This window comes from Apodemus sylvaticus, chromosome 6 (assembly GCF_947179515.1).
Source record: "Apodemus sylvaticus chromosome 6, mApoSyl1.1, whole genome shotgun sequence".
NCBI classification, from domain to species: domain Eukaryota; kingdom Metazoa; phylum Chordata; class Mammalia; order Rodentia; family Muridae; genus Apodemus; species Apodemus sylvaticus.
Window position 1 is genome coordinate 71,564,989 of NC_067477.1, and position 24,936 is coordinate 71,589,924.

The 24,936-nt window shown below is 40.6% G+C and overlaps 1 pseudogene; it reads left to right on the forward strand.

The window, feature by feature from the left end:
• The first annotated feature begins 23,407 nt into the window (after positions 1-23,407).
• On the forward strand, positions 23,408-23,915 carry LOC127686673 (translationally-controlled tumor protein-like; annotated as a pseudogene).
• Positions 23,916-24,936: the final 1,021 nt, after the last annotated feature.

Below are 24,936 nucleotides of genomic sequence, written 5' to 3' on the forward strand. Positions count from 1 at the left end.
ATAACATAGGATGCTCTAAAGGGAGGTAAAACATTCCATCCTGTAGGGAAGCTCTTTAAGCATAGTAAATAAACAACTCTAAAGCATTAGGAAGTGCCTGAAGCTGACCAGATTCACTAGGCCCCTCCCTCTCCAAGTATGTATAAGCAGTAAGTACTGCTGAGAGACAGACAAGCTGAACTGCCTAGAATCTAACCTGTTGTGCTACCTTCCTGGTGTTCCACGAACTCATGGTGTACAATGACTTACATGAGTTGCCATCCATATGCTTTTGTGATGGAGCTGCCTTTTAGTGATATTGGTCCCTAACGTGACCAATACTTCTATAAGTAAACCCAATATTGGTTTGCAAGTTGAACGTTAGTAGCATCCTTACTTTGCATTGGCTGCAAATCCCCTGTCTAGGGTAGGCAGACGTTTGTTCACATGATCCCAGGAATAGTGTCACATGGTAAGAGAAGATCCAGTCATTTTCTCAGGTGTCCAAAGAGATGAGATATCAAAGGTGGAGGATTTTTTTGTCTTTAAAGATATTTGAATTGTTCACTGAGAATTTTGTACCCCATACTTTGATAATTTTCACCCTTTCTCCAAGTCATCTAAGATCCAGCCCACTTCCCTTATCCATGGAACTTTGTGTCCTTTTACTTTTATATACATTTAAAATTATATACATCAAGACCAAATTATATTGCCCCAATAGCCTTCACTAGAGCATGGTTAATTTCTGAAAGTTAATGCTCACTGATTCTTCCTCCTCCAGCAGGTAACAACAATATCTCTCCAGCTAGGGATGTGGTGTTGTGCCCAATTCTCCTGTCCAACTCTCCAAGACAGAATTTAGTCTGTGTTGGACCTATACAGGTCTTGGGCATGCTGTCATAACCATTGTGAGTTCATAAATGCAGCTACCCTGCTGCATTTGATTTTCCTTGTAGTGATCCACCACTTCTGGCTCTTGCCCGCTCTTCTACAACAATCCCTGAATCTTGGGAGGGGGAGTTGCAGTGTATGTGTTTAATTTAGAGCTGAGCATTCTGCAGTCTCTTATTCTCTGCACCTTCAGCAATTATGGGTCTTTGTGTTTATCACCATCTATTCCAAGCAAAAGCTTCTTTGATAAGGGCTTAGAGATGTATTTTTCTATGGGCCTAATGAGTTATGTGAAGTCAGTTTAATACTATGTCAATGTAGCAGAAGAATAGTAGTAGATTCTCTCTTTGGGCATATGATCTGTCTATCTATAGTTTTTTTATTCGATATATTCTTTATTTACATTTCAAATGATTTCCCTTTTTCTGGCTCCCCACTCCCTGCAAGTCCCATAAGTCCTCTTCCCTCTCTCTGTTCCCCCATCTACCCCTTCCCACTTTCCTGTAATGGTATTCCCTATACTGCTGCACTGAGTCTTTGCAGAACCAGGGGCCACTCCTGCATTCTTCTTGGACATCATTTAATATGTGGATTATGTCTTGGGTATTCAAAGTTTCTAGGTTAATATCCACTTATCAGTGAGTGCATACCATGATTGATCTTTTGAGACTGGGTTACCTCACTTAGTATGATGTTCTCCAGCTCCATCCATTTGTCTATGAATTTCATGAATTCATTGTTTCTAATAGCTGAATAGTACTCCATTGTGTAAATATACCACAGTTTTTTTGTATCCATTCCTCCGTTGAGGGACACCTGGGTTCTTTCCAGCTTCTGGCTACTACAAATAAGGCTGCTATGTACATAGTAAAGCATGTGTCCTTATTGCATGCCAGGGAATCCTCTGGGTGTATGCCCAGGAGTGGTATAGTAGGTCCTCCGGAAGTGTCATACCCATATTTCTGAGGAACCACCAGACTGATTTCCAAAGTGGTTGCACCATCTTGCAATCCCACCAGCAGTGGAGGAGTGTTCTTCTTTCTCCACATCCTCGCCAACACCTGCTGTCTCCTGATTTTTTGATCTTAGCCATTCTGACTGGTGTGAGGTAAAATCTCAGGGTTGTTTTGATTTGCATTTCCCTAATGATTAATGACGTTGAACATTTCTTAAGGTGCTTCTCCGCCATCCGAAGTTCTTCATGTGAAAATTCTTTTTTTAAAATCAATGATGATGCCAGATATGGGCTTTATCTTTTAGAGTATGACTTAAATCTAATCAGAAAGTGGTTGATGACTCCTATGATAATCACATGATACACCAGTGGGCATGTCTTGCTGACTAGTCATTTTTGTATCTCACGAAGTCCACAGTTTTCATTTGCTTTAAGAAGAGAAGACTTCTTAGATATTTTTACCACTTGGAAGCTTAGCTGTGTGAGGTCTTGCATAAGAGTGATCTCTAGTAACTACAATACACAGTCAATATTAGTCTGTCTTGAAGTTTCCTCTTCCAATGAAATTAGTCTAAAACTATTCAATTTAGCCTCTACAGGTTCTTAGGACAAATCGAAGCTTATGCAAATTTCATCCAAGGAGGGGCCCAGATTCTATGTAAAGTAGGCAACTGAACTTGATAGTGTCAACCATGTATTTCTGGGTTTGAGTTAAGAAGGACACAGGAGTAAAGGGGTTGTGGAATCTTCCTCCATGATTAAAGAAAGCTATGGAGAGCAGGCATGTAGTGGGGAAGAGGGGAGGGAGTTCCTTTATGGATTCTCAAAGACGCTGTTTTCCTGACCAGATTACTTGTACCCTGCTATTACTCTCCAGTTTTCCAACATCTCTCTCCTGGCAATGGTCCTATGTTTCTTTCCGGGTTTCTGTAGTTACTACAGGCTATGTAGTGACATCTGAAGATGTGAAGTTAAGAGCTTCCAATTAGTGAAAACATTTAACATTTATTACTTCCCTCAATATGATCTTTCCTAGTTCCATCCATTTACTTTCGAAATTCATGATTTCATATTTCTTTACTATACATGTACCACATTTTCATTTTCCACTTATCTCTTTTTTTTCATATTCTAGCTATTTTAAATCTGTAGAGAATGATGGCAAATCCCTTAGGCATATGCCAAGGACTTGGGTCATATGGCAGATTTATCTATAGCTTTTTGAGACTTCACACTGATTTCCATAGAGGCCACACCAGTTTGCAATCCCACCAACAGTAAAGTTCCTAAACCCCTTCCAGCATTTACTGTTGGTTGCTTGTTCCATTAACCTTTGCCATTCCAACTTAGTTTAAGATGAAATCTCAGAGTGGTTTTAAGTTAAATTTCTATACTTGCTAGGGATAATGAATATTTTAAAAAATATTTCTTAGCCATTCTTTTTCCTTCTTTTGAGAACTTTGTATTTTGATCCCAGGCCCGTTTTTTGAATGGGTCATTTTTTTTCTTGTTGCTTTTTCAGGTTTAAATTCTTTGTATATTCTGAATATTAAACTTCTGTCAGACGTATAGCTGGGCAAAGATTCTCTCCTATTCTATGGGTTTCCTCTTCACCTGGTTGATTGCTGATGCTTTTTAGTTTTCTGATGTCCCACTTGCCAGTTGTTGGCCTTACTTCTTTAGTGAATGGAGTCCTATTCAGGAAATCCTGTCCTACACCTCTATCAGATAATCCTGTCCTACACCTATATCAGACAAGGGAAGCCTATGTTTTCTGATAGTAGTTGTACTGTTTCACAATTAGGTCTTTGACTAATTTGGAGTTAATTTTTGTATAAGGTGATGCATATGGACCGGATTTCATTCTTCTTCATGTGGACATTCAATTTTCATAGCACCATTTGTTAAAGATGCTTTCTTTTTTCCACTAGTATATGTTTTTGCCATTTTTGTCAAATATTAAGTAGCTGAAGTTGTGTGTGATCATGTTTTGGTCTTAAATTTTATTGCACTGATCTACATGTGTGTTTTTGTGCTGATACCATATTGTTTTTGCTATGGTTATATAATGTATCTTAAGATGTAAAATGATGAATTTTCCAATTTTGTTTTTATTTTTTTATTTTTGCTAAGGATTGGTATAGCTCTCCTGGTTCTTTTGGGTTCCATACAAATTTTAGTTTTTTTCCCCTATTTCTGGGAAGAATAAAATGAGGGTTTGATTAGGATTGCATTGCACCTTTAAATAACTTTAGGTAGAACAGTCATTTTTTTAGAATGTTAATTCTGCCTGGCTTTAGGGCATGCATTTAATCCCCACACTCAGGAGGTAGAGGCAGACAGGTCTGTATGAGTTTGAAGTCAGCCTGGTTGAGAGAGAGAGAGAGAGAGAGAGAGAGAGAGAGAGAGAGAGAGAGAGAGAGAGAGAGAGATCTATGACAACCAATGCTAGATAGAGAAACTCTGTCTTGAAAAAACTCAATAAACAACAACAAAAAGAATGTTGCTTTTACCAATCCATGAGCATAAGATATTTTTCCATTTTCTAGTGTCTTTCTTTATATCTTTCTTCAGAAATTTAAAGTTTTCATTGTAGAGGTCCTTTACTTCCTTGGTTAGGTTTATTCCTAGATTTTTTTGAGACCATTTTGAATAGGAATGTATTCAAGGTCAACTTTTTTTTTTGTATATTTACTGTTGGTGTGTAAAAAAAAAGCTATTGATTTGTGCAAATTGATTCTGAAACACTAAAACTTCTAGAAGAAAACAGGCAGTACCTTCCATGATATAGGTGTAGGAAAGGACTTTCTGAAGAGGACTAGATTTACCTAAGAATTAAGGGCACCAATTGTATGCTTTCCGATCACTGAATTTGTTCACCACTTCTCAGAGTTTCCTGCTACAATTTTGGGATCTTTTATATATAGCATCATGCCATCTGCAAATAGGGATAGTTTGGCTTATTTTTTCCTATTTGTATCCTTTTCATTTTCTTTTCTGGCCTTATTGTTCCAGCTAGTAATTCCAGCATGAAGTTGACAATGATTGAGGGCAATGGACTTTTTTGTAATGTCCCTCACTTCAGTTGAATTGCTTCATACTTTTCTCCATTTAGAATGGTGTGGCCTGTGGGTTTCCTTCACATGGCTTTTATTATGTTGAAGCATGTTCCATTTAGCTCTATATTCTCTCTAAGACTTTTTTCATTAAGGATTGGATATATGTATGTTTGTAGCACTATGATAAATTTCCTATTTCCTGTCATTCATATGCTAAATTTGTCCATGGTAAGAGCTTCCTATCTCTTTGCATACCAAATCTGTCTGTATTCAACCTTGGAGGCAGCAGTGGTGGCCCATGTGCAGTGGCAGTGGCAGTTTGGACCCTTATAGTACCTTGGCCTGTGTCGGAGAGTTGTGCTGTGGGGACTTTGGTGTTGACTGTTCACACGCTAAATTTGTGTGTTGCCCAGTGACTTGTGTTGTTGCCATGGTAATTCTTCCACGTCTGGACCATGCTGTGGTGACTTTGGTTCTGAACATCTGTGTAGCACTGCAGGCTGTGTCTTTCTCTGTTCACAAATTCTGAGTGGTGCCATGTTTGTAATTCTGTCCTGGAAAAAAGGCCTTGAATTTATGTTTGTGGCTGGCTGCAGTTAGGCAAGATGTGTCTGGGAACCATGGCCACAACACAGCCAGGAGACATCCTGAGCCTCAGTTTGAGGTGGGCATGGGCAGGGAGCTGATGAGAGAGAGATGAGGGAGTCTACTCATCTGGGAAAAATGTCTTGAATCTGTATCTGTGGCTGGTTGTAGTTAGGACAGATATGTCTGGGAGCTGTGGCCACGGCAGGTCCAGGAAACATCCTGAGTCTTGTTTTGGGGCAGGCATAGGTTCAGAGAACAGAGAGATGCCCACGAATCTGGTGTGTATGATCACCACTTATGGGTTGTTTCTTGTTTTTGCCTGATAGAAGAGGTCAGAGTTATGTTTTGTGTGTCACAGAGAGGTCTTTTTTATGAGTGCCACTTTCTGGTTGTTTCTCATTTCTACTTCATTCAGGATGGACAGAGGTATGCTGGGGCAATGGTGGTCTCAAACACTGAGATCGTAGGAATGGAGCCACTCCTGGCAGGAATGTCAGTCCAGAAAACTGAACTGGTAGCTTTAACCAGGTGTTAGAGATGAAAAAAAAAAAAGACAAGAAATGCAGATAGCCAGTGTGCCTTTACTACCACTCTCATATCCATTGGGCTATTTACAGGGTGAGAGGCCTTCTGATGACAGAGGAAAAGATTATAAAAAGACAAGTGGGGAGAGAGAGAGAGAGAGAGAGAGAGAGAGAGAGAGAGAGAGAGAGAGAGAGAGAGAGAGAGAGAATATTCCCCCTACTGAGGGCTCTATGGGGGCCTAAAAAGCTGGTCATCATTCACTATCCAGGGCATCAAAAGCAATTCCATCACAGAGGGTAACAACAAGGCACATGAACAGTCCATTGGGTGGCCCTAAAAATTGGGCCTCTCATGTTCTTGATTGTGCTAGACCCAGGAGACCCTGAATTCCCTGACCAGCTTAATTATACTACAGAAGATATGATCTGAGCCAGAAACCTGCCCATGTCTCAGTATCATAAGAGATGGCAGACAACAGCAGTCTGTAGACTAATTGTACCAGAGAAAATAGATCTACACATACTGAAAAAGATCTATAGTTTTTCATACGTGGGAGTCCAGAGGATCCAGGAAATATTTAAGAACTGTAAGGCCTGTCAATTGATCAATGTAGTTAGCAATGAGAAGAACCCTGGTACTCGAGACCAGGGCATCAAGCCAGGAATCTATTGGGAAATGGACTTCATGGAGGGGAAAACCAGGGAAAAATCAGATCCATACTTGGTGGTGTTGATAGATACCTTTTCAGGATGGATGGAGGCTTTCCCAATTAAGCATGAGACTGCACAAATGGTAACAAAGAAACTACTAAGAGAAATCCTTCCAAGGTATGGTTTTTCTAGGGTTATAGGGTCAGACAATAGAATTACATCTGTGTCCTAGATGAGTCAGGGATTAACTAATATTCTGGGGATTGATTGGAAACTTCATTGTGCTTACAGACCCCAGAGTTCAGGAAAAGTAGAGAGAATGTATAGAACCCTAAAAGAGACCATAACTAAATTGACCTTACAAATGGATGGAGCTGGAGAACATCATACTAAGTGAGGTAACCTAGTCTCAAAAGATCAATCATGGTATGCACTCACTAATAAGTGGATATTAGCCTGGAAAACTGGAATACCCAAAACAACATCAAATGAGGTACAAGAAGAACGGAGGAGTGGCCCCTGGTTCTGGAAAGACTTAGTGCAGCAGTATAAGGCAAAACCAAAACAGGGAAGTGGGAAGGGGTGGGTGGGAGAATGGGGGGTGGGAGGGAAGGGGGCTTATGTGACTTTCGGGGAGTGGGGGACCAGAAAAGGGGGAATCATTTGAAATGTAAATGAAAAATATATCGAATAAAAAAACAAAAAACAAAAACAAAAAACAAACAAACAAACAAAAAACTAAATTGACCTTAGAGACTGATGGTGACTGGGTGACTTTTCCCCCCTTCACCCTTTATAGAGTACAGAGCTCCCCAAATGGGACTCACCCTTTTTGAAATTATGTTTGGTTCACCTACTGTCAGAGGTTAGTGCAGAAAGAGACCATCACTAATTACCAGATGATCTCGAGGGTGTCCAATGGGTTCACAAACATGTTTGGCCTAAACTTTGTGCTTTCCATAAAACAGATCCACCTCTGGAGCTCCACCAACTTTAACCGAGAGATTGGGTCCTAATCATGACACACTGCCAGGGGTCACTAGAGCCTCACTGAATAGGTCTGTAGGCTACAGAGTTGCAGCCTGGATCTACCAAGACCCTGGCCAGCAGGAGGAGAATTCAGCCTCATGACTGACTTCCTCTTGTTTCCCACTAATGGGCCCCTAACCATGCCCCAGCGACACCACAAAGACATAGCCCTGTTACTGTTTTCATGAAGCTTCAGGAAGTTCCATGATTGGAACTTCTAGTCACCAGAGAAAGGGAGCAATGAGCACTACAATTAGCTTGCCAGGATAGAAACACTTACTCCCCACTTGCTGCTTTCTATAGAACCTTACCCCAATAGATGTTCAAGGCTCCTCTCCACCAAAACTGTCCTGTGTGTCAGTGGTAGGCTGAGCCCAAGTTAGCTCTGATAAGGGCCCTGGTGTGACTGGGTCGGCTCGGCTCCCAACTGGTCTTTTGGGGTTCATGCACACTTCCTTGGCACTATGTAGTGTCTAGAGTGCAAGAGGTGAACTCCTTCTGTGTATAAGTCACTTATCTTCTGGCATTCTGTTATTGCTACCTGAACTGATAAAAATTACTGATGATATTAAATTCTTCCAGGTAATATAATCAGATATCATTATATAAAGATATATAATATATACAGTATTATATGTAAGATATAAGTATCTGGATATTTTGTGTCAACTTCACACAACCTAAGGTCACTTGAGAGAAAGGAACTGAGAGGCCAAATACATCTTGAGAATTGCTTCCATCTTAAAAAGAAAAGAGCCTGTGAATTAGCCCTGTAGCTGAACCCAAGCTATACCCAAGTACCAGGAAGGACCCCACGGCTTGTCCTCAGCTCATACCCCAGAGTTACTCCCTAGTTACTTCCTAGCAACAGTCAATCAAAGATTGGTCTCATTGTCTCAGATGTACTTTCAGACCATTTGTGACTATTCATGGTTTTGCTTCAGAGCACTCACCTGTTGGCTTAAATCCCATTGCTTACTTGCCATTCCCTATAAAACCTTATCCTGATGAGAGCTCAGGGATGCTCCACCTTCCTGTCCTGCTGGGTTAGGACAGGCGGAGAGCCCAAGCTCAAGCTTGTAATAAAGAGACGCTAATACAATTATACTGGAGTCAGCTCATTTGGGGTTCACAAATGCTTCCTGGCACAATAGAACCTCAATTAAGAAGGGAGGAAGAATTTGATGGAGATAACTCATGTAGAACTGAATATTACAATGTCTTTCAGTCTCTGAACATTGCCCAGTTGTGGGTCTCTGTATTTGTTCCCATCTACTTTAGGAGAAAGCTTCTTTGATGATGGCTGAGCAAGGTCTCTGGGTATAGGACAATGTTGCCAGGATTCATTTTATTGCTCCATTCCTTCAGTAGAAAAGTAGTATTTGGATTTCCTCTAGGTCCCTGGCCTATCTAGCCCCACTTATTTTTAAATGGCTGATTGAGACTCTATTGTATGAAGTACCATGTTTTCTTTATCTGTTCTTCTGTTGAGGCACATCTAGGTTGTTTCCAATTTCTGACTATTAATCACTACAACATCAGTGAATATGGCTGAGCAAGGATCTCTATGGTAGGATGAAGCATTCTTTAGGTATGTATTCTGGAGTAGTATATCCCATCTTCCTAAAGGTAGTCCTATCTTCCTGAAGAGCCACCGCAGTGATTTTCAAGACCATACAAGTTTTCATTCTCATCAGCAGTGGAGGAGTGTTTCTCTTACTCTACATCCTTGTCAGGATGAGATGTCATATCTTTTATTCATTTTGGTCATTCTGATTGGTGTAAGATGGAATCTCAAAGTAATTTTGATTTGCATTTTCCTGGTGTCTGAGGATATTGTCCATTTCTTTATGTGTTTCTAAGTCATTGGCATTTCATCTTTTGAGAACTGTTTTGTTGATCAGGTCTTTGAATCACTGACTTTTTGGTCTATTTCTTTTCCATTTTTCTTGGTGGTAATGTGGTGTCTCTAGTTACTCAGCTTGTCACCAACACTGCCAGGCTGTTTCTGTCGTCGTCTCCACCACATCTCATCAGCTGCTCTTGTTCAAGCTCTCTTTATCACTCATCTAAGGTACAGCAATAGCTTTCAGAATGTTCTTGTTGACTTTGAATAAATAATTGAATCAAGGGGTTGGCATACAATGTGACTTCTGGGTTAAATCCAGCTGCTGTCTGCTTTTTGTGCTAATAAATATTTATTGAAACACCACCATGTCTACTCATTTCCATATTGCCTATGGTTGCCTCATGCTTTAATAGCATAACTGGACAGTTATGGAGACTCTGTGGCCTAATAAGCCCAACGTATTTGCTATTTGGTTCTTTATAGGCAAAGTTTTTCAGGCTTTTATATAACCTGTTTTTCACTCTGACTTTTTGTTCCTGTTTATAGATAGAGACCACATGAAGTTCAAGAAGGAGGAAGTCCAAAGTATGGGTGCTTTGGTTCTTCTAAGAAGGGGAACAAAATACTCATAGGAGCAAATATGGAGATAAAGTGTAGCGCAGAGACTGAAGGAAAGACCATCCAGAGACCTGGGGATTCTTCCCATATACAGTCACCAAACCCTGGCACTTTTGTGGACGCCAAGAAATGCTTGCTGAAAGGAGTCTGATATGGCTGTCTCCTGAGAGGCCCTGCCAGAGCCTTGCAAATACAGAGGCGAATGATTGAAGCCAACCATTGGCCTGAGGGTGGGGTCTCCAATGGAGGAATTAAAGAAAGATCTTGAAGGGGATTGCAACCTCATAGTAAGAACAACAATATCAACCAACCAGACCCTCCAGAGCTCCCAGGGACTAAGCTATCAATCAAAGAGTACATATGGCTCCAGCTGCATATGTAGCAGAGGATTGCCTTGTCAGGCATCAATGGGAGGAGAGGTCCTTGGTCCTATGAAGGCTTGATAGATGCCCCAGTGTAGGGGATTTGAGGGAGGGGAGGTAGGAGTGGGGTGGGTGGAGGAACACCCTCATAGAAGTAGGGGAAAGAAAAATGGGATGGGGGTTTTTGGGAGGGGGAAACTGGGAAAGGGGATAACATTTGAAATGTAAATAAAGAAAATATCCAATTAAAAATATAAAAAAAAAACGCAGTACCAATTCCTTGTCATGCACAGTGCCAGCTATAATTCCCAAGCTTAGTACTGATGTAACCCTTGTTTGCTTTGTCAGTCTCTTCTCCCCTTTCAACACTTGCTTACTGGCTGTTGCTATGATTAAAGACTTGCTATGCTGTGAGTTTTCCCTGAAGGTCTTGCTTCTGGACAGCAGCAGTCTCTCAATATTATGAACAACTGTTGATGCTTAAGTAGACTTTCCAGATCTTTTGAGAAGAAGTAAACATTTTTTGTCTTCAGGAATTTGTAATTTTTTCTTCTTTATCACCTCTAGGACTTCCTTGATTGTTTGTCATTTTAAACTTGGCATTTGTAGATAGATTATTAGTCTTTGGAAGATCTGGGTGATGTCTTATTTGTCCTGGCACCACAGTCTATGTGTCCAGTGTCTTGAACGTTGTAAACACCTAGGAAATGCTTGCTGAGTCATGAATGGGGAAACTTTTCCTGTCCTTTCCTCGAACAAACCGCCATGCAATCTGTGTAGAAGTGAATTCTTTGCTGTAAAGAATCAAAAGCGCATTGTTTGTTCTTACACTAAAATTGGCTGATGACTGGAACAGAACACCAAAAACCCCTCAACCTTTCCCTACAAGTTTGCATGTTAGAGGAAGAAAAATTAATTTAGTTTTCTTAACAGGGCTTTATTCTCTCTGTGTGATAGTTTAACAGGAATATCTATTTAATAAAAAATAGGGAATTCAAAGGCTTGAATGATGTTTCATAGTTAATGATAATCTCCCTAATGTCATCATACCATACTTATTTGTTGAGATAGTCTGAACAAATCTTATCTGTAGCCTCTTCTGCTTCAGCCTACCAAGTGATAGAAAATCAAGTGTTTGAAGAACTCTGTAGTTTAGAGGCCATGAACAACAATTACAGGTGACAGTATAGAACATTTGTAAATATTTGTAAAGTTTATTGTTCATATGTACAATAAATGAGACTGTTATGTCACTTAGTGTTGACTTTGAAGGGGTGTTTTGGGGATCTTAAATTTTCTTTATTTATATACAGTGCTTAACAGGGTGCTTGATATACAGAGAAAGTTCAGTAAATGACACTGGTGGCATTCAAACAGTTCCTCCCAGACTTGAGCATAAGATTTAAGGGTCTTTCTATCCAACATTTATTTATTTATTTATTTATTTATTTATTTATTTATTTATTTATTTATTTATGTTCCAAATGTTGCCCTTCTGGTCCCCTTCCCAGAGTTCTTCACTATCTCTGCCTCCCTGTTTGGCTCTGAGAGAGCGTTCCCCAACCCCTTTCCCCACCTCCTACTCCCCCCTCCCCAGCAACCCCCTTCTCTGGGTCATCAAGTCTCTACAGATTTAGGCACATCCTCTCCCACAGAGGCCAGACAAGGCAGTCCTCTGCTACATATGTGCCAGGGGCGTCAGACCAGCCTATGTATGCTCTTTGGTTGGTGACTTAGTCTCTGGGAGCTCCCATGGGTATAGCTTAGTTGGCACTGTTGGCCTTCCTTTGGGGTTGCCATTCCCTTCAGTTTCTTCAATCCTTCCCCTAACTTTTCCATTGGAGTCCCTGACTTCAGTCCAATGGTTAGGTGTAGGTATCTGTATATGTCTCAATCAGCCGCTGCTAGGGCCTCTCAGAGGACAACCATGCTAGGCTCTTGTCTGCAAGGACAACATAGCATCAGTAACATCATAACATAGTGTCTGGGTTTGGTGCCTGTCCATGGGATGGATCTTGAGTTGGGCCTTTCCTTCAGTCTCTGCTCCATTTTTGTCTGCAGGGACAGTTTTATTCACTTCTGTGTTCTTGCTTCTACAGTTTCTTCAAAGCACTTTAAGTTCTGTGTCTTTTAACAAGAAACCTTACATTTTTTTTGGCTTGTGATGAGACTCAAAACTCTTGACTCTTTTTTGAGGGTTATGTTTTTGGTGCCAGAAAACCATAGTTATTTGTATGTTTTTGATGGAAAAATTTTGTGTGACCCTATAAATCAGCATAGTTGTCTGCAAGTTGACAAACTTCCCTCCACACAGAAAGTGACCTGCCATTTTTCTTAATGTATCTTGAAAGAGCTCAGGCTCTTCCTCCATTGTCATCTCAGTGGTTGGCTCAATACAACTGTAGGAATGCAAGTCTAGCTCCTGAGTTTATGTCCTTCCAGCTTTTGCTAAAAATCCATTGCTGAAGCCTCCACTAATGCTCAGCCAATTTATTTACTTTGTCTGAGCGCTAAATCCTTCTTTATCTGATTTCTCATTAGAAACAATTAAAGCTTGAGAATGGATTGAAATTCCCATGGTTTCTACAAATGATGAATAAATGGAGTCCTATGCTTGTGAAGTGTGTTAGTGCCACGTCCCATATTAACAATGATTGCCTCTGGCTCTTTGAATTCTAGGCTATTTTTCCACTTTCTAACTTTTAATCATTTCCAATTTTCTATGCCAGTTGCCCTTGTAGTCTGCAATCAGCTATGGTGTGTTGGAACTTGCTAGAACTTGTTCTTCTTGGTTCTAGGACCAAATCAGATGCACCTTCCCAGGTTCCCATTTGGTAATTCTGGTATAGCCAGCTTGAATTCAGTCATATGGGAGAATTACTACCATGGACACTGTCAACATGGAAACCAGTGGCTTGGTTTTGAGAATGTGTTCCTCAGCCCACCACATGTAATCAATTTCTGTAAGAGCTAAATGAGTAGTCAGTTGTCATACAAAGGCAACTAAAAGTCCAGCACTTTCGTAGATCATTGATTTTGGAAAAACACAGTGTCACCAAGCTTGACAGTGGGCTCACCAGCAATGAAAGGACACACTGCAGAGGGTTGGGTAATAAACCTTGGCATGAAGCATAATCACAGCTCTCAGCTTGAGGGTTCTCAGAAAAAAAGGCCACCGATTACAAATGATGCCATTTCTTATGAGAAGACATCTGACTATATGGCTATATTTATTGAGGACTAAGTTTGTTTCAGCTTGACATGGAATTTGAGTTATATATTATGTGTTATAAATCACTAGAACACAGACAACATTAGTCAACCCAAATGTCCCTGTTTGGTGACTATTCAGAAGCTAAAAACCTGATTTTTTTTGAAAATTTTTTCCCCCAGAAAGGAAATTAGAATGTGTGTTTCATAGCTTCTTTTAAACTTACAAAAATTATTTTGTAGAATGTAATTTTTTATTTATTTTTTAAATATTTATTTTATTTATTATATTTAAGTACACTGTAGCTGTTTTCAGACACACCAGAAGAGGGCATCCGATCTCATTACAGATGGTTATGAGCCACTATGTGGTGGCTGGAATTTGAACTCAGGACCTTCAGAAGAGCAGTCAGTGCTCTTAATCACTGAACCATCTCTCCAGTCCTGAGAACACACTTTTTGAAAGTCTTCTTTTAATTGAAACAGAATTACATCATTTCCCCATCTCCTTTCCTCTCTTTTACCTTCCTTGCTATCATCCCATGAGCCCCTCCCTCCAATGGCCCCCTCAGGTTGACAGCCTCTCTTCTTTTTCTTTGACTATTATTGTATGGACACATATAAGTATATGTATTTCATATATGCATAAATATATATAAATACAACCTTCTGAATCATTTTTTATTGTTGGTGTGTATATGGTTTCAAGGCAGACCACTCTTCATTGAACAATTGGACACGATCTTTAAAAGCAGAATTGTATGCACCTAAAAAAATAAGTCAGCAGGGGAAATGCTGGTTTAGCTATGGTGGTTTCTCTTCATGATATTGTCAGGGAGTGAGATCACTTCTAGGAATGAATTGCCATACAGCTAGAGTTAAAAATAGAAATGGTGACACTTATTTTTAACACACCCATCAGAGCAATGGGAAACTGCAGAAGGGACTAGTCTCACAATTCCTAAATGGAGAAGACGTCTAACCAAACACTACGCAAGACATGTGCTAAAATGCAGTGATTAGACGGTTGGGTTTAGCAGGCTTTTACTAAGAATGTAATTTGGTTCAATTAAACAGACACTTGTGGGGTGTTTTTCCATGTGGCGGTTGCAGTTTTATGAACCAGAGACTCCTAAGGATGAACACGTCCCTGGATCCTAAGGCCAAAGCAGAGCTGGATGGGCACCCTGTGAACAGAAAGAGCCACCCTCATTTACGATTTATCCAAGTCCTAACTCCACCAGATTCTTGGTATTTTACAACATGTGCCTGGCTTCTGAGGCAATCAGAATCCTGAAAAAGCAGGCTGTTTGGTTGTCTGCCATCATCATATGATAATTAGTACACTTAAAATATTTTTACATGACAAAATAACCAGTGAACTCAGGATAAAACAATCCAGTTATATTATATAATTAAAAATGTTACTTAGATTGGTTGTTTTGTAAGATTCAAAGCATACGACAAATTGTTTTAATAAAATGTTTCCTGGAGTTTGCTAGAGCCCATAATTGCTTTTCTGATTATTACTGAATGCCTGACTAACATGAACCGTGGTATTTGAAAATACTGCCTTTGTGCTAGAGAAGGTAGCAAGATAGGATGGCAAGGAGGTGTCCTGTGCAGGCTGTGGCTGTGACATCTAGACAGGAGAAGCCTTGGCTTTGCTTTGCTTCTGTGTTCTTTTATCTCTGAGAAGTAGATCCTGCACTATTAGGTCAATGGCTAGGTGATGAGAAGAACATGATTCACACACAGCTAATTCTGTGAGGAGAATGCAAGTCCAGGAAAGGTGCATTTATGTTTCAGTTCATGGTTATGAAGAAAAGCTAAGTGGATGGATGGGTTACTGAATACATCCTTCTGCATTTCTTGAGGGTTCCATGAGGTAGGCGTGGCCATCAATAGCACTCAGCTTCTTAAGGAGGAATAAGAGTAAAGAAACCATTTCATAAGATGATTTTCATAAGAAAGCTGAGAGCTGTTTTCAAGCAAATGGTGATCTTTCTTGATCTCTTCACTCAAGGAGGCTCTCTGATTTGCAATATCTTTCCCCCTGTGCCTAGTTCTGATTGCACAGGAGCCAGCCGAGAGGGACAGCTTCTCCAAAAGGTGGTGAAGTTCTATGCAATAAGCCAGTTTTATTGGACAGACTTCTTGGATCATGAAGTATAGAAAAGAAAAAACAGATTAATGAAGATTCTCAAATCTGGCTGAAGCTGCAGATACTCCCTTCCTGTCCCTTTTGCTCTGCTCCCCTCCTCTCCCCTCCCCTCCCCTCCCATCTCTTCTCCTTTCCTCCCCTCCTCTTCCCTCCCCTCCTCTCCCCTCCCCTTTACTTCCCTCTTCCCCTCCCCTCTCTCCCCTCCTCTTTCCTTCCCTCTTCCCCTTCCCTCCCTCCCCTCCTCTTCGCTCCCCCTCCTCTCCCCTCCCCTTTCCTACTCTTTTCCCCTTCCCTCTCTTCCCTCCCTTTCCCTCCTCTCCCCTCCCATCTCTTCTCCTTTCCTCCCCTCCCCTCCCCCTCTCTTCCCTTCCCTCCTCTTCCCTCTCCCCCTCCCCCTTTCTTCCCTCTTCCCCTTCCCTCCCTTCCCTCCTCTTCCCCCCTCCTCTGCCCTCCCCTTTCCTTCTCTCTTCCCCTTCCCTCCCTTCCCTCCTCTTCCCTCCCCTCCCATCTCTTCTCCTTCCCTCCCCTCCCCTTCCCTTCCCTTCCCTCGCCTCCTCTTCCCTCTCCTCCTCCCCTTTTCTTCCCTCTTTCCCTTCCCTCCCTTCTATCCTCTTCCCTCCCCTCCTCTGCCCTCCCCCTTTCCTTCTCTCTTCCCCTTCCCTCTCTTCCCCTCCTGTCCTTTTTTTCTCTTTCTCCCCTTTCCCTGCACAGGGAAAGTCAGTGGGTAGGGACAACACAGTATTAGTTACTTTTCCTCATTCTGTGAGAAAATACTATAACAAAAGCCCCCTAAGGGCAAAGGGACTGTTTCGGCTCATGTGTTCAAGCTCACGTCAGCAGGAGCTTGAGGCAGTTGGCCACACTGCACCTGCAGTCAGGAAGCAGAGGGAGATGGGTGTTGTGTTCAGCTCTTTCCTGTTTGTCATCCAAAGGGGGCGGGGCATTAGCACATGTAATGGTATCACCCACATTTAGGGTGTGTCTGGACCTCCCAGTTAACCAATAATCTCTCATAGACATGTCCAGAGATTTGTCTCTCTGGCAATTTTCCATCTCGTCAAGAGGACAATCAATATTTCACATTGCAGCACCTAGCCATCACAACTTTTATCTAAATGTTTTAGGCTTCTATTTCTTCCTGGTCTATTCCCAATTATAAAACATAGTTTGTCATAAAATAGACAAAATCTGTGTTTCTAGGGAGAAGGGAAGAAATGGAGCAATCAACTCACCTTCAAGGCTTACTAGAACAGCTAGACTTGTTAATCACTGTGAAGACAAAGAAAACCCACAGCATATAGCAGTATCCTCCACACACCCATGGAGGGAGCCCAGCAATGACTCAGTCTAAAGTGAAATTACCTAGTCCCTGCAGGAGAGCATATTGAGCTTGGGGTAGCATCTCTCCAGCATTTCAGATTGAAGAAGGAGTCGGTTTCAGTATCCATTTCAGAAAGTCTGCTGGCAGCTCATTGTGTAGGTGTACTGTCAATGTAAAGATATAAATCAAGTTCCTAGTTCATCTAATTAGTTTTATAGAAAGAACTCAGAGGCATTTAAAAGAAAAGTGCATTTTTTTGATGTTCGATGCAGGTGATATTTACTAATAAGTAGACTGTGCATAAAGAGTATGTTTGTATGCATGTAAAATGGTATTTTATTAAAGAATGCAAGGTAGGTTGTCATGGAGATTAAAAGCCTTGAAGTGCTATTCACTGGTGCTAGTTGTCGTTGTCGGGCACTGGGTATTAGGTTCTGGCACCCTGAATCTTTCATCGCTGTAAAAATAATTACCCCTTTATCTTCACTGTAAAGACTATTCAGGCAGGATAAATAAATACAGACGCACGAGCGAGTCTACCTTAAAGGTAAATATAGCAACTTTATGACCCATCCCAGTGCAAAATTATGTAGCTGTGCTCACTATACCATCAAAATGCTTCATTTTCATTGCAGGACCATTGAAGCTGTTTATTGGGTGAAATTACAAAATGCACAAAAATCTACACTTAGATTAAAAGGCAGGAAAAAAGAGAATGAAAGCTATTGACCATTAGCTTGGTCAGTCACTGGTAAATACAAAGGTTTTCCTTAGAAGCAGAGCAGACAAATGGAAGGCTTGTTATATGTTTTGCTAGCATTTGCTTGAAATACTGTATTTATATGAAATTTCCAACCCTGCTTTGACTCTATGTAAAGCTCAAAGTGATTTTTCTGGTGTTCTTTTCTCTTTGACGATTAGAGGAAATGATCTTGACAAGTTTACCTCAGCCAGAAAGTATGTATTTTCTGTATAAAGAGAACACTTATACCTGGCAGATCAGAGTGGACATTTTCTTAACCAATAAACCAATAGAGAGACTAACAATCTAGCAAACCATGCAACATACACATTATAACACTGAAGTCTGAAGCTGTAAGTAATATGGCTTTCAGAACTGCCTTAAGTGATGATTAAGTAGAATTATATATATTTATATTTAAACTGACACCACAGAATCCTTTAAAGTCTTGACAGATATGTGGAATATTTAAATGTAGTAATTACAGTTGCTAGGCCTCCTGGGGTAACCTGCTGGAGAGACAGTGACATCTTCTACAGAAATAAGTGATTTATATTGTGGAGGAAAACCCAAAAAAATGAAGTGATTTCATGTGTATTTTCTATAACTCTTTGGAAAGTAAGTTTATTGTAACTAACGAATTGGTGGTATTCTGTAACAACCCACTACTTGAATAGTTTCATGATTTGTATAAGTACAGGCACATAATTTTCTTTCATCACCCTGATCATTGGGCTTCACAATGTAACACAGTCCCTAAAAGCAACCCAGAATGAGAGAAGTGGATCAACCCTGGATTGACGTTAATGGCGGGTAGGCATTTTGGATTTACGTTTAAAGGTATGCCCTATGTTAACCTATCTTCCAGCACTGGGATGATGTGGATGGGCAGGGGCATTAGAAAGGGAGCTAGTGTTGATAGGCTTTGCTCAAAATAAATAAAAGAAGCTCATAGTGCAAGGCATGCTGGTAAGAGAAGTCAGCTGCTGCCCTGATGCTTAGGCATCTGGAGAAGGAGACTGGAGAGACACTCAGTGGTTAGGAGTTCTTACTGCTCTTCCAGGGGCTTGAATTTGCTTCCCAGTACTTGCATCAGGTTGATCATGACCTCCTGTAACTCCAGCTCCAGGGGCTCTAATGCCCTCTTGTGAACTCCCTGTAAGCCTACGTACATGCATGTGCATATCAATAAGATAATAAAACACCAAACACCTGAGGAAGTTCTTTGACTTGATAATACAATATTATAAAATAGTCCTGTTATGTTTCAGACTTAATTTTAGTGACTCGATAAAACAAACAAACAAATTTTGCTTATTAAAGTAGAAAAAGAAGCTAACATATGTATTTGAGTGGACACTTTGAGAGTGTAAGCTCCTAGGCCTTTCAATATCAGTCTGTGTCTCAGAAGCTTTCAAGTGTTTTCAAAACCAACAGATTTTTTTAAAAAATATATTATACGTAGCCAACAGAGTGATTTAGAACAGTTCACTTCTTTGGGAGAGTAAAGCTGAGTTAGGCAACTCAGCTGAGTTTTCCAGTGTGGCTCTTGTGTCTGGCACTGGAGAGCAGGTGTACGGCCCTTTTGCACAGCTTGGGATAGTGTTTCCAGACACACTCTTGAGTCCTTATTCTGATCTCTAAGCTCAGTCTCTTTGCCCAGCCCTGCGTGCATGCATGTTTGCAGTCTCAACCTGAGTGAAACTGATAACGTCTCCATCTTCAAACTCATCATTTGCAATTCCATGTGTGTGTGTCCTATGCTTTTTAATGGCCCTGTCCTTTACCCAGGCATAGCAGATCTAAGTCCCTTTATTTGTTTTGGTTTTTGTTTTCACATTACTGCCATGCATTAACAATTCTGATTGGATGATGTGAGGGCAGGTTAGTTTTCACAGCAATTTGACACAACCTAGCATTATACTGGAAGGGAGAAAGTCAATTGAGAGCGTAGACCACCAGATGACCCATGGGAAACCTTGTGTATTTTCTTAATTAATCATTGTGGTGGGAGGGTCCAGCTCGCTGTCCATGGTGCCTCTCTGGGCTGATGGTCCTGGGTGCTGTCCAAAAGCAGGCTAAGTGAGCCGTGAGGGACAAGCCAGTAAATACCACTCCTTGGTGGCCCTTTGCTTCATTCCTACCTCTATGTTCCTGGCTTGACTTCCTGCCCTGACTTCACTTAGTGATGGAGTGTGGTCTGACCTCTGTAAGCTGGAATAAACCTTTTCTTCTGGGCATGGTTTTTTAATCCTAGCAATAGAAACCCTAACCAAGATAATGTGTCTCTTGGCTGTTTTGTTTTCTGTTGCTGCAATCTTCAGGCACTGGGTTTTCAAGTAAATTAAGTGTTGTCATTCCTTCACTAAATATTCACTTGCCGATTTAACAAATATTTGAGGGTGTGCTCTGAGTTGAGAATACAGTAATAAACAAAATAGCCATTGTAACTCTTTCAAAGAGCTTATAGGGTTAGAGACAATCTAAATATGAGATGAATAATTTTAGGGTATACATGTTACACCAATTGCAAATGATCCAAAAGGAATTGAAGGGTGCTATGGGGTGCCAGGTAAGGGGGTGGCATCCTAATATACTTTGGGGGAAAGAAAAGGGGTCTAGTCCTTAAAAGAAAAGTGGGAATTAAAGAAAAGTTCCAGGGAGATGCATTCTTCAACTCTCAAGTAAGGAAATATGTCCATTTCTCGGGTGTGGAGCCTGTAAGCCTGGAGAAGCAGAAATCAGATCATATACGACTTTATAAGAGTGAAGATTCTGTTTAAGTGAGATGACACTTAAGAAAAAAAAATCTATTGGAAAAAGGGACATTTGAGAGGATGTCACCACAATGGCAGGATTTTAGAATATGTATTAACAGTAGTTTTTATTTTAACAACTTCTTAAGCCATGTTTTACCACACTAGATAAGACTCTTGCTGTGCCTAAGGCAGATGGTCTCCTTGGGAGAATTCTAGAGTCACACAGGACACTCTGAGGGGGCTTCTAGACAGGAGTCACGGTGTGACTTTTTGGTTGTGGGCCTAGCATCTAAGGGCTGAGCCATGTCTCCAGGGAGGAACTGAGATGCGAAGAGCCACTGTCACCATGAGGGGAGGCCCAGGGTTGATGCCCAGGACAACAGCAAAGGACAGCACAAGCCAAGCATCCACATCCATGGCTCTCTTCTGACTGGGATGATATGTGACTTACGTGGTGACCCTTATGCTGTGGCTGCCATGATTTTCTCAACATCATGGAGTTTTCCCTCAAATGGTGAGCTAAAACCAAAACCAAAACAGACTGAACCAAAAACCAAAATCCCAATTCCAAAACCCAAAACTACATAAAAGGCAAAACAAAAACCAAAAAAGTCCTTTTGTCCTTAACTTGTCTCTGTTACAGCAATGAGAAAATGAATAATAAAATTTATTTTGCAAGAGAATGAGAATTTAGATGCTTTCTAGCTGCCCCCATTTAAGACTGCATGCTGTGATGTTCTAAGATCTGAAGTTGGTGTGTACTACAGGTTGACAGGCCTCTTTTTAATTTTCATTTTATTATTTTATTTTTTTATTTTTAGGAACCCTCAAATACTAGTATCTATAAATATTTGGGCAGGGGATGCCCACTTTCTTCCAATTTCTTGTCTCAAGGATATAAAGTTGGCTTCCAGTGTTCAGGAGCCAAAAAAGGAAGAGTTCTGAACACCTTGGTCATCTAGTAAGTGGACTTTTAGTCAATTTCTGTTGTAATTATGGTATTTTTTGCCCTTTGTAGATGATTTAAGTGTAGAGTTCTCAGGTTAGATATCCAGACAGTAATCGTGCTGTTTCTGAACAGGTGAGTTTCAGGTTCTAAACTCCCAACTGGTGACACCTTTTTTTGTTTTTGTTTTTGTTTTTTTGTTTTTGTTTTTTGCTTTTTACACTTGTAAACCATCTTTCTTCACTGTCCTTCAAAAGGAGCCAAAACAAACAAGCTAAATGTGATGCGTTTGAGTGGTGTGACTTCTAGAAAGTACTCACAATAGTTGTTGCAAGTATCCTAAAGTCACAGTTTAACAAAATACAGTCTAATTGTTTACCATACTTTTACTCTTCTCATTTAAAGGGCCAGTCCATGAACCTCGAGGGCACTGTCTTTGACTTACAGTTGTTTTCATGCTCTTTGTGCGCCTTCAGGCATCTCTTTTTTTTCTTTCTTTCTTTCTTTTTTTTTTTTTTAGAATGTATACACACACACACACACACACACACACACACACACACACACACACACACAAATACGCGCGTGTGCACGCAAGCTATGAACTTTACCCTTAGAGAAATTATTTGGGATGATAACAGGTAAAAGTCCATTTTACAAGACACATGTTTTGAAAGTTTCTATTCCATACTTTCCCAAGTGATTTTAAAATCTCTAATTTGGGTTTCTCAAGAATGTAATAGCTCACTGATGATTTGCAATACTTTTTTTTTAATTCTCTATATTTTTTATTTACATTTCAAATGATTTCCCCTTTCCTGTCCCCACTCCCCAAAAGTCCCATAAGCCCTCTTCCCTCCCCCTGTTTCCCCATCTACCCATTCCCACTTCCCTGTTCTGGTATTCCCCTATACTGCTGCACTGACCCTTTCCAGAACCAGGGGTCACTCCTCCATTCTTCTTGGACATCATTTAATATGTGGATTATGTCTTGGGTAGTCCAAGTTTCTAGGCTAATATCCACTTATTAGTGAGTGCATACCATGATTCATCTTTTGAGACTGGGTTACCTCACTTAGTATGATGTTCTCCAGCTCCATCCATTTGTCTAAGAATTTCATGAATTCATTGTTTCTAATGGCTGAATAGTACTCCATTGTGTAAATATACCACAGTTTTTTTTGTATCCATTCCTCCGTTGAGGGACACCTGGGCTCTTTCCAGCTTCTGGAAATTATAAATAGGGCTGCTATGAACATAGTGGAGCATGTATCCATATTACATGCTGGGGAATCCTCTGGGTATATGCCCAGGAGTGGTATAGCAGGATCCTCCAGAAGTGATGGCCCAGTTTTCTGAGGAACCACCAGACTGATTTCCAGAGTGGTTGTACTAACATGTAACCCCACCAGCAGTGAAGGAGTGTTCCTCTTTCTCCACATCCTCGCCAACACCTGCTGTCTCCTCAGTTTTTAATCTTAACCATTCTGACTGGTGTAAGGTGAAATCTCAAGGTTGTTTTGATTTGCATTTCCCTAATGACTAATGATGTTGAACAGTTTTTAAGATGCCTCTCAGCCATCCGAAGTTCTTCAGGTGAAGATTCTTTGTTTAGCTCTGTACCCCATTTTTTAATAGGGTTATTTGGTTAGTCCCTCTGCATTGCACAATCGCTAAATTAAGGAAGGCATATTTACATAAAACAGTTTTTTAGGGAATGAACTGACTGACCTTAAAAAATGTACTCAGGACGGACCATGATCATCTACCAGGACCTCATCAGCTACGATGAGCTGTTCTTCAACATCTACAAGATCCGGGAGATGGTTGTCCTGGAGGTGGAGGGCAAGATGGTTGATAGAACAGAGGGTGCTATCGATGACTCGCTCACTGGTGGAAATGCTTCCGCTGGAAGGTGTAGAGGGAGAAGGTACTGGAAGCACAGTAGTCACCAGTGTTGACGGTGTCATAAACCATCACAACAAACCAGTTTCACAACAGAGGCCTACAAAAAGTGCATCAAAGACTACATGAAATCACTGTAAGGCAAATTTGAAGAACAGAAACTGGAAAAAGTAAAGCCTTTTTATGACTGGTGCTGCGGAGCAAATTAAGCACATCCTTGCTAATTTCAATAACTACCAGTTTTTTATTGGTGAAAACATGAATCCAGATGGTATGGTTGCTCTCCTGGACTACCATGAAGATGGTGTGGCTTCATTCATGATTTTCTTTATGGATGGTTTAGACAGGGAAAAATGTTAACAAATTGGATCTATCACCTGTCACTGTAATTGGTGGCTGCTTACATCCATACAAAACCAGGACTTAGGACAAATGGGACTGATGTCATCTTGAGCTTTTATTTTGACTGTGATTTATTTGGAGTGGAGGCATTGTTTTTTAAAGAAAAAACATGTCATGTGGGTTGTCTAAAAATAAAGTGAATTTAAATAAATAAAAAAGTACTCAGGTAAAGCTGCTGGAAACAGAAAGGATAAGGAAAGAAACCTCTATGCTGAATTAACCTTCACCTTGTGAAATAAACTGACAAAGAATAATCAAATTGAGACTGGAGGTTGGAACTATAGACTTAAGCTTAGCCATTTTGAACCTGAGGGTGGGACTTAGCCCGGGGCATCAGGCAATGGTTAAATGGCCCAGAAATCATGAGATGCCAAGGAAATAACAGGTTTAGAGAAGCGACTTAAGATTGCATGTGCTTTCTTCTCATGGCTTTTGTCACAATACCAAATGTTCTGTGGCACCCATTCTAAGTAGACAAAGTCAACAGAGGGTCTGTGCTGTATGGGTGGCATAGGTGAGGGTGGGTAGATGGTGCTGTTCATATGTTCACACAGGGGCATGGCCATCCTTAAAACAGAGTCAAAAGTTTCTGGTAAAATGGAGGCTTTTAGGGCAAATCGTGGTCTCAAAAATTACTGTTTTGTCTTAGTTTTTTTTTAAAACAAAATATAGAGTAAGTTATGTTGGGGCACAGCCTAATTTCAACAGCCAGGTTTATGGTGAACCACTGATATGCACTTTTAAGGAATTGACCCAAGTCTTAAAAAAATAGCTTCTTGCCATAAAATGTAACTTGGCTGTAGAACACTTGCCTAGTCTTCGAGCAGCCTGTGTTTGATCCTAAAACTTCTTATTCTTGTTCCTATCATTTATCATCTATTTAAGAGCATCTGTTTTCTCCTCTTGCTACCATGTTTGCTCCAGTTAGTATGTCTTCTTCAGGTTTCTGACTCTTAGTCCAGTGGCTGGCCTCTTTCAG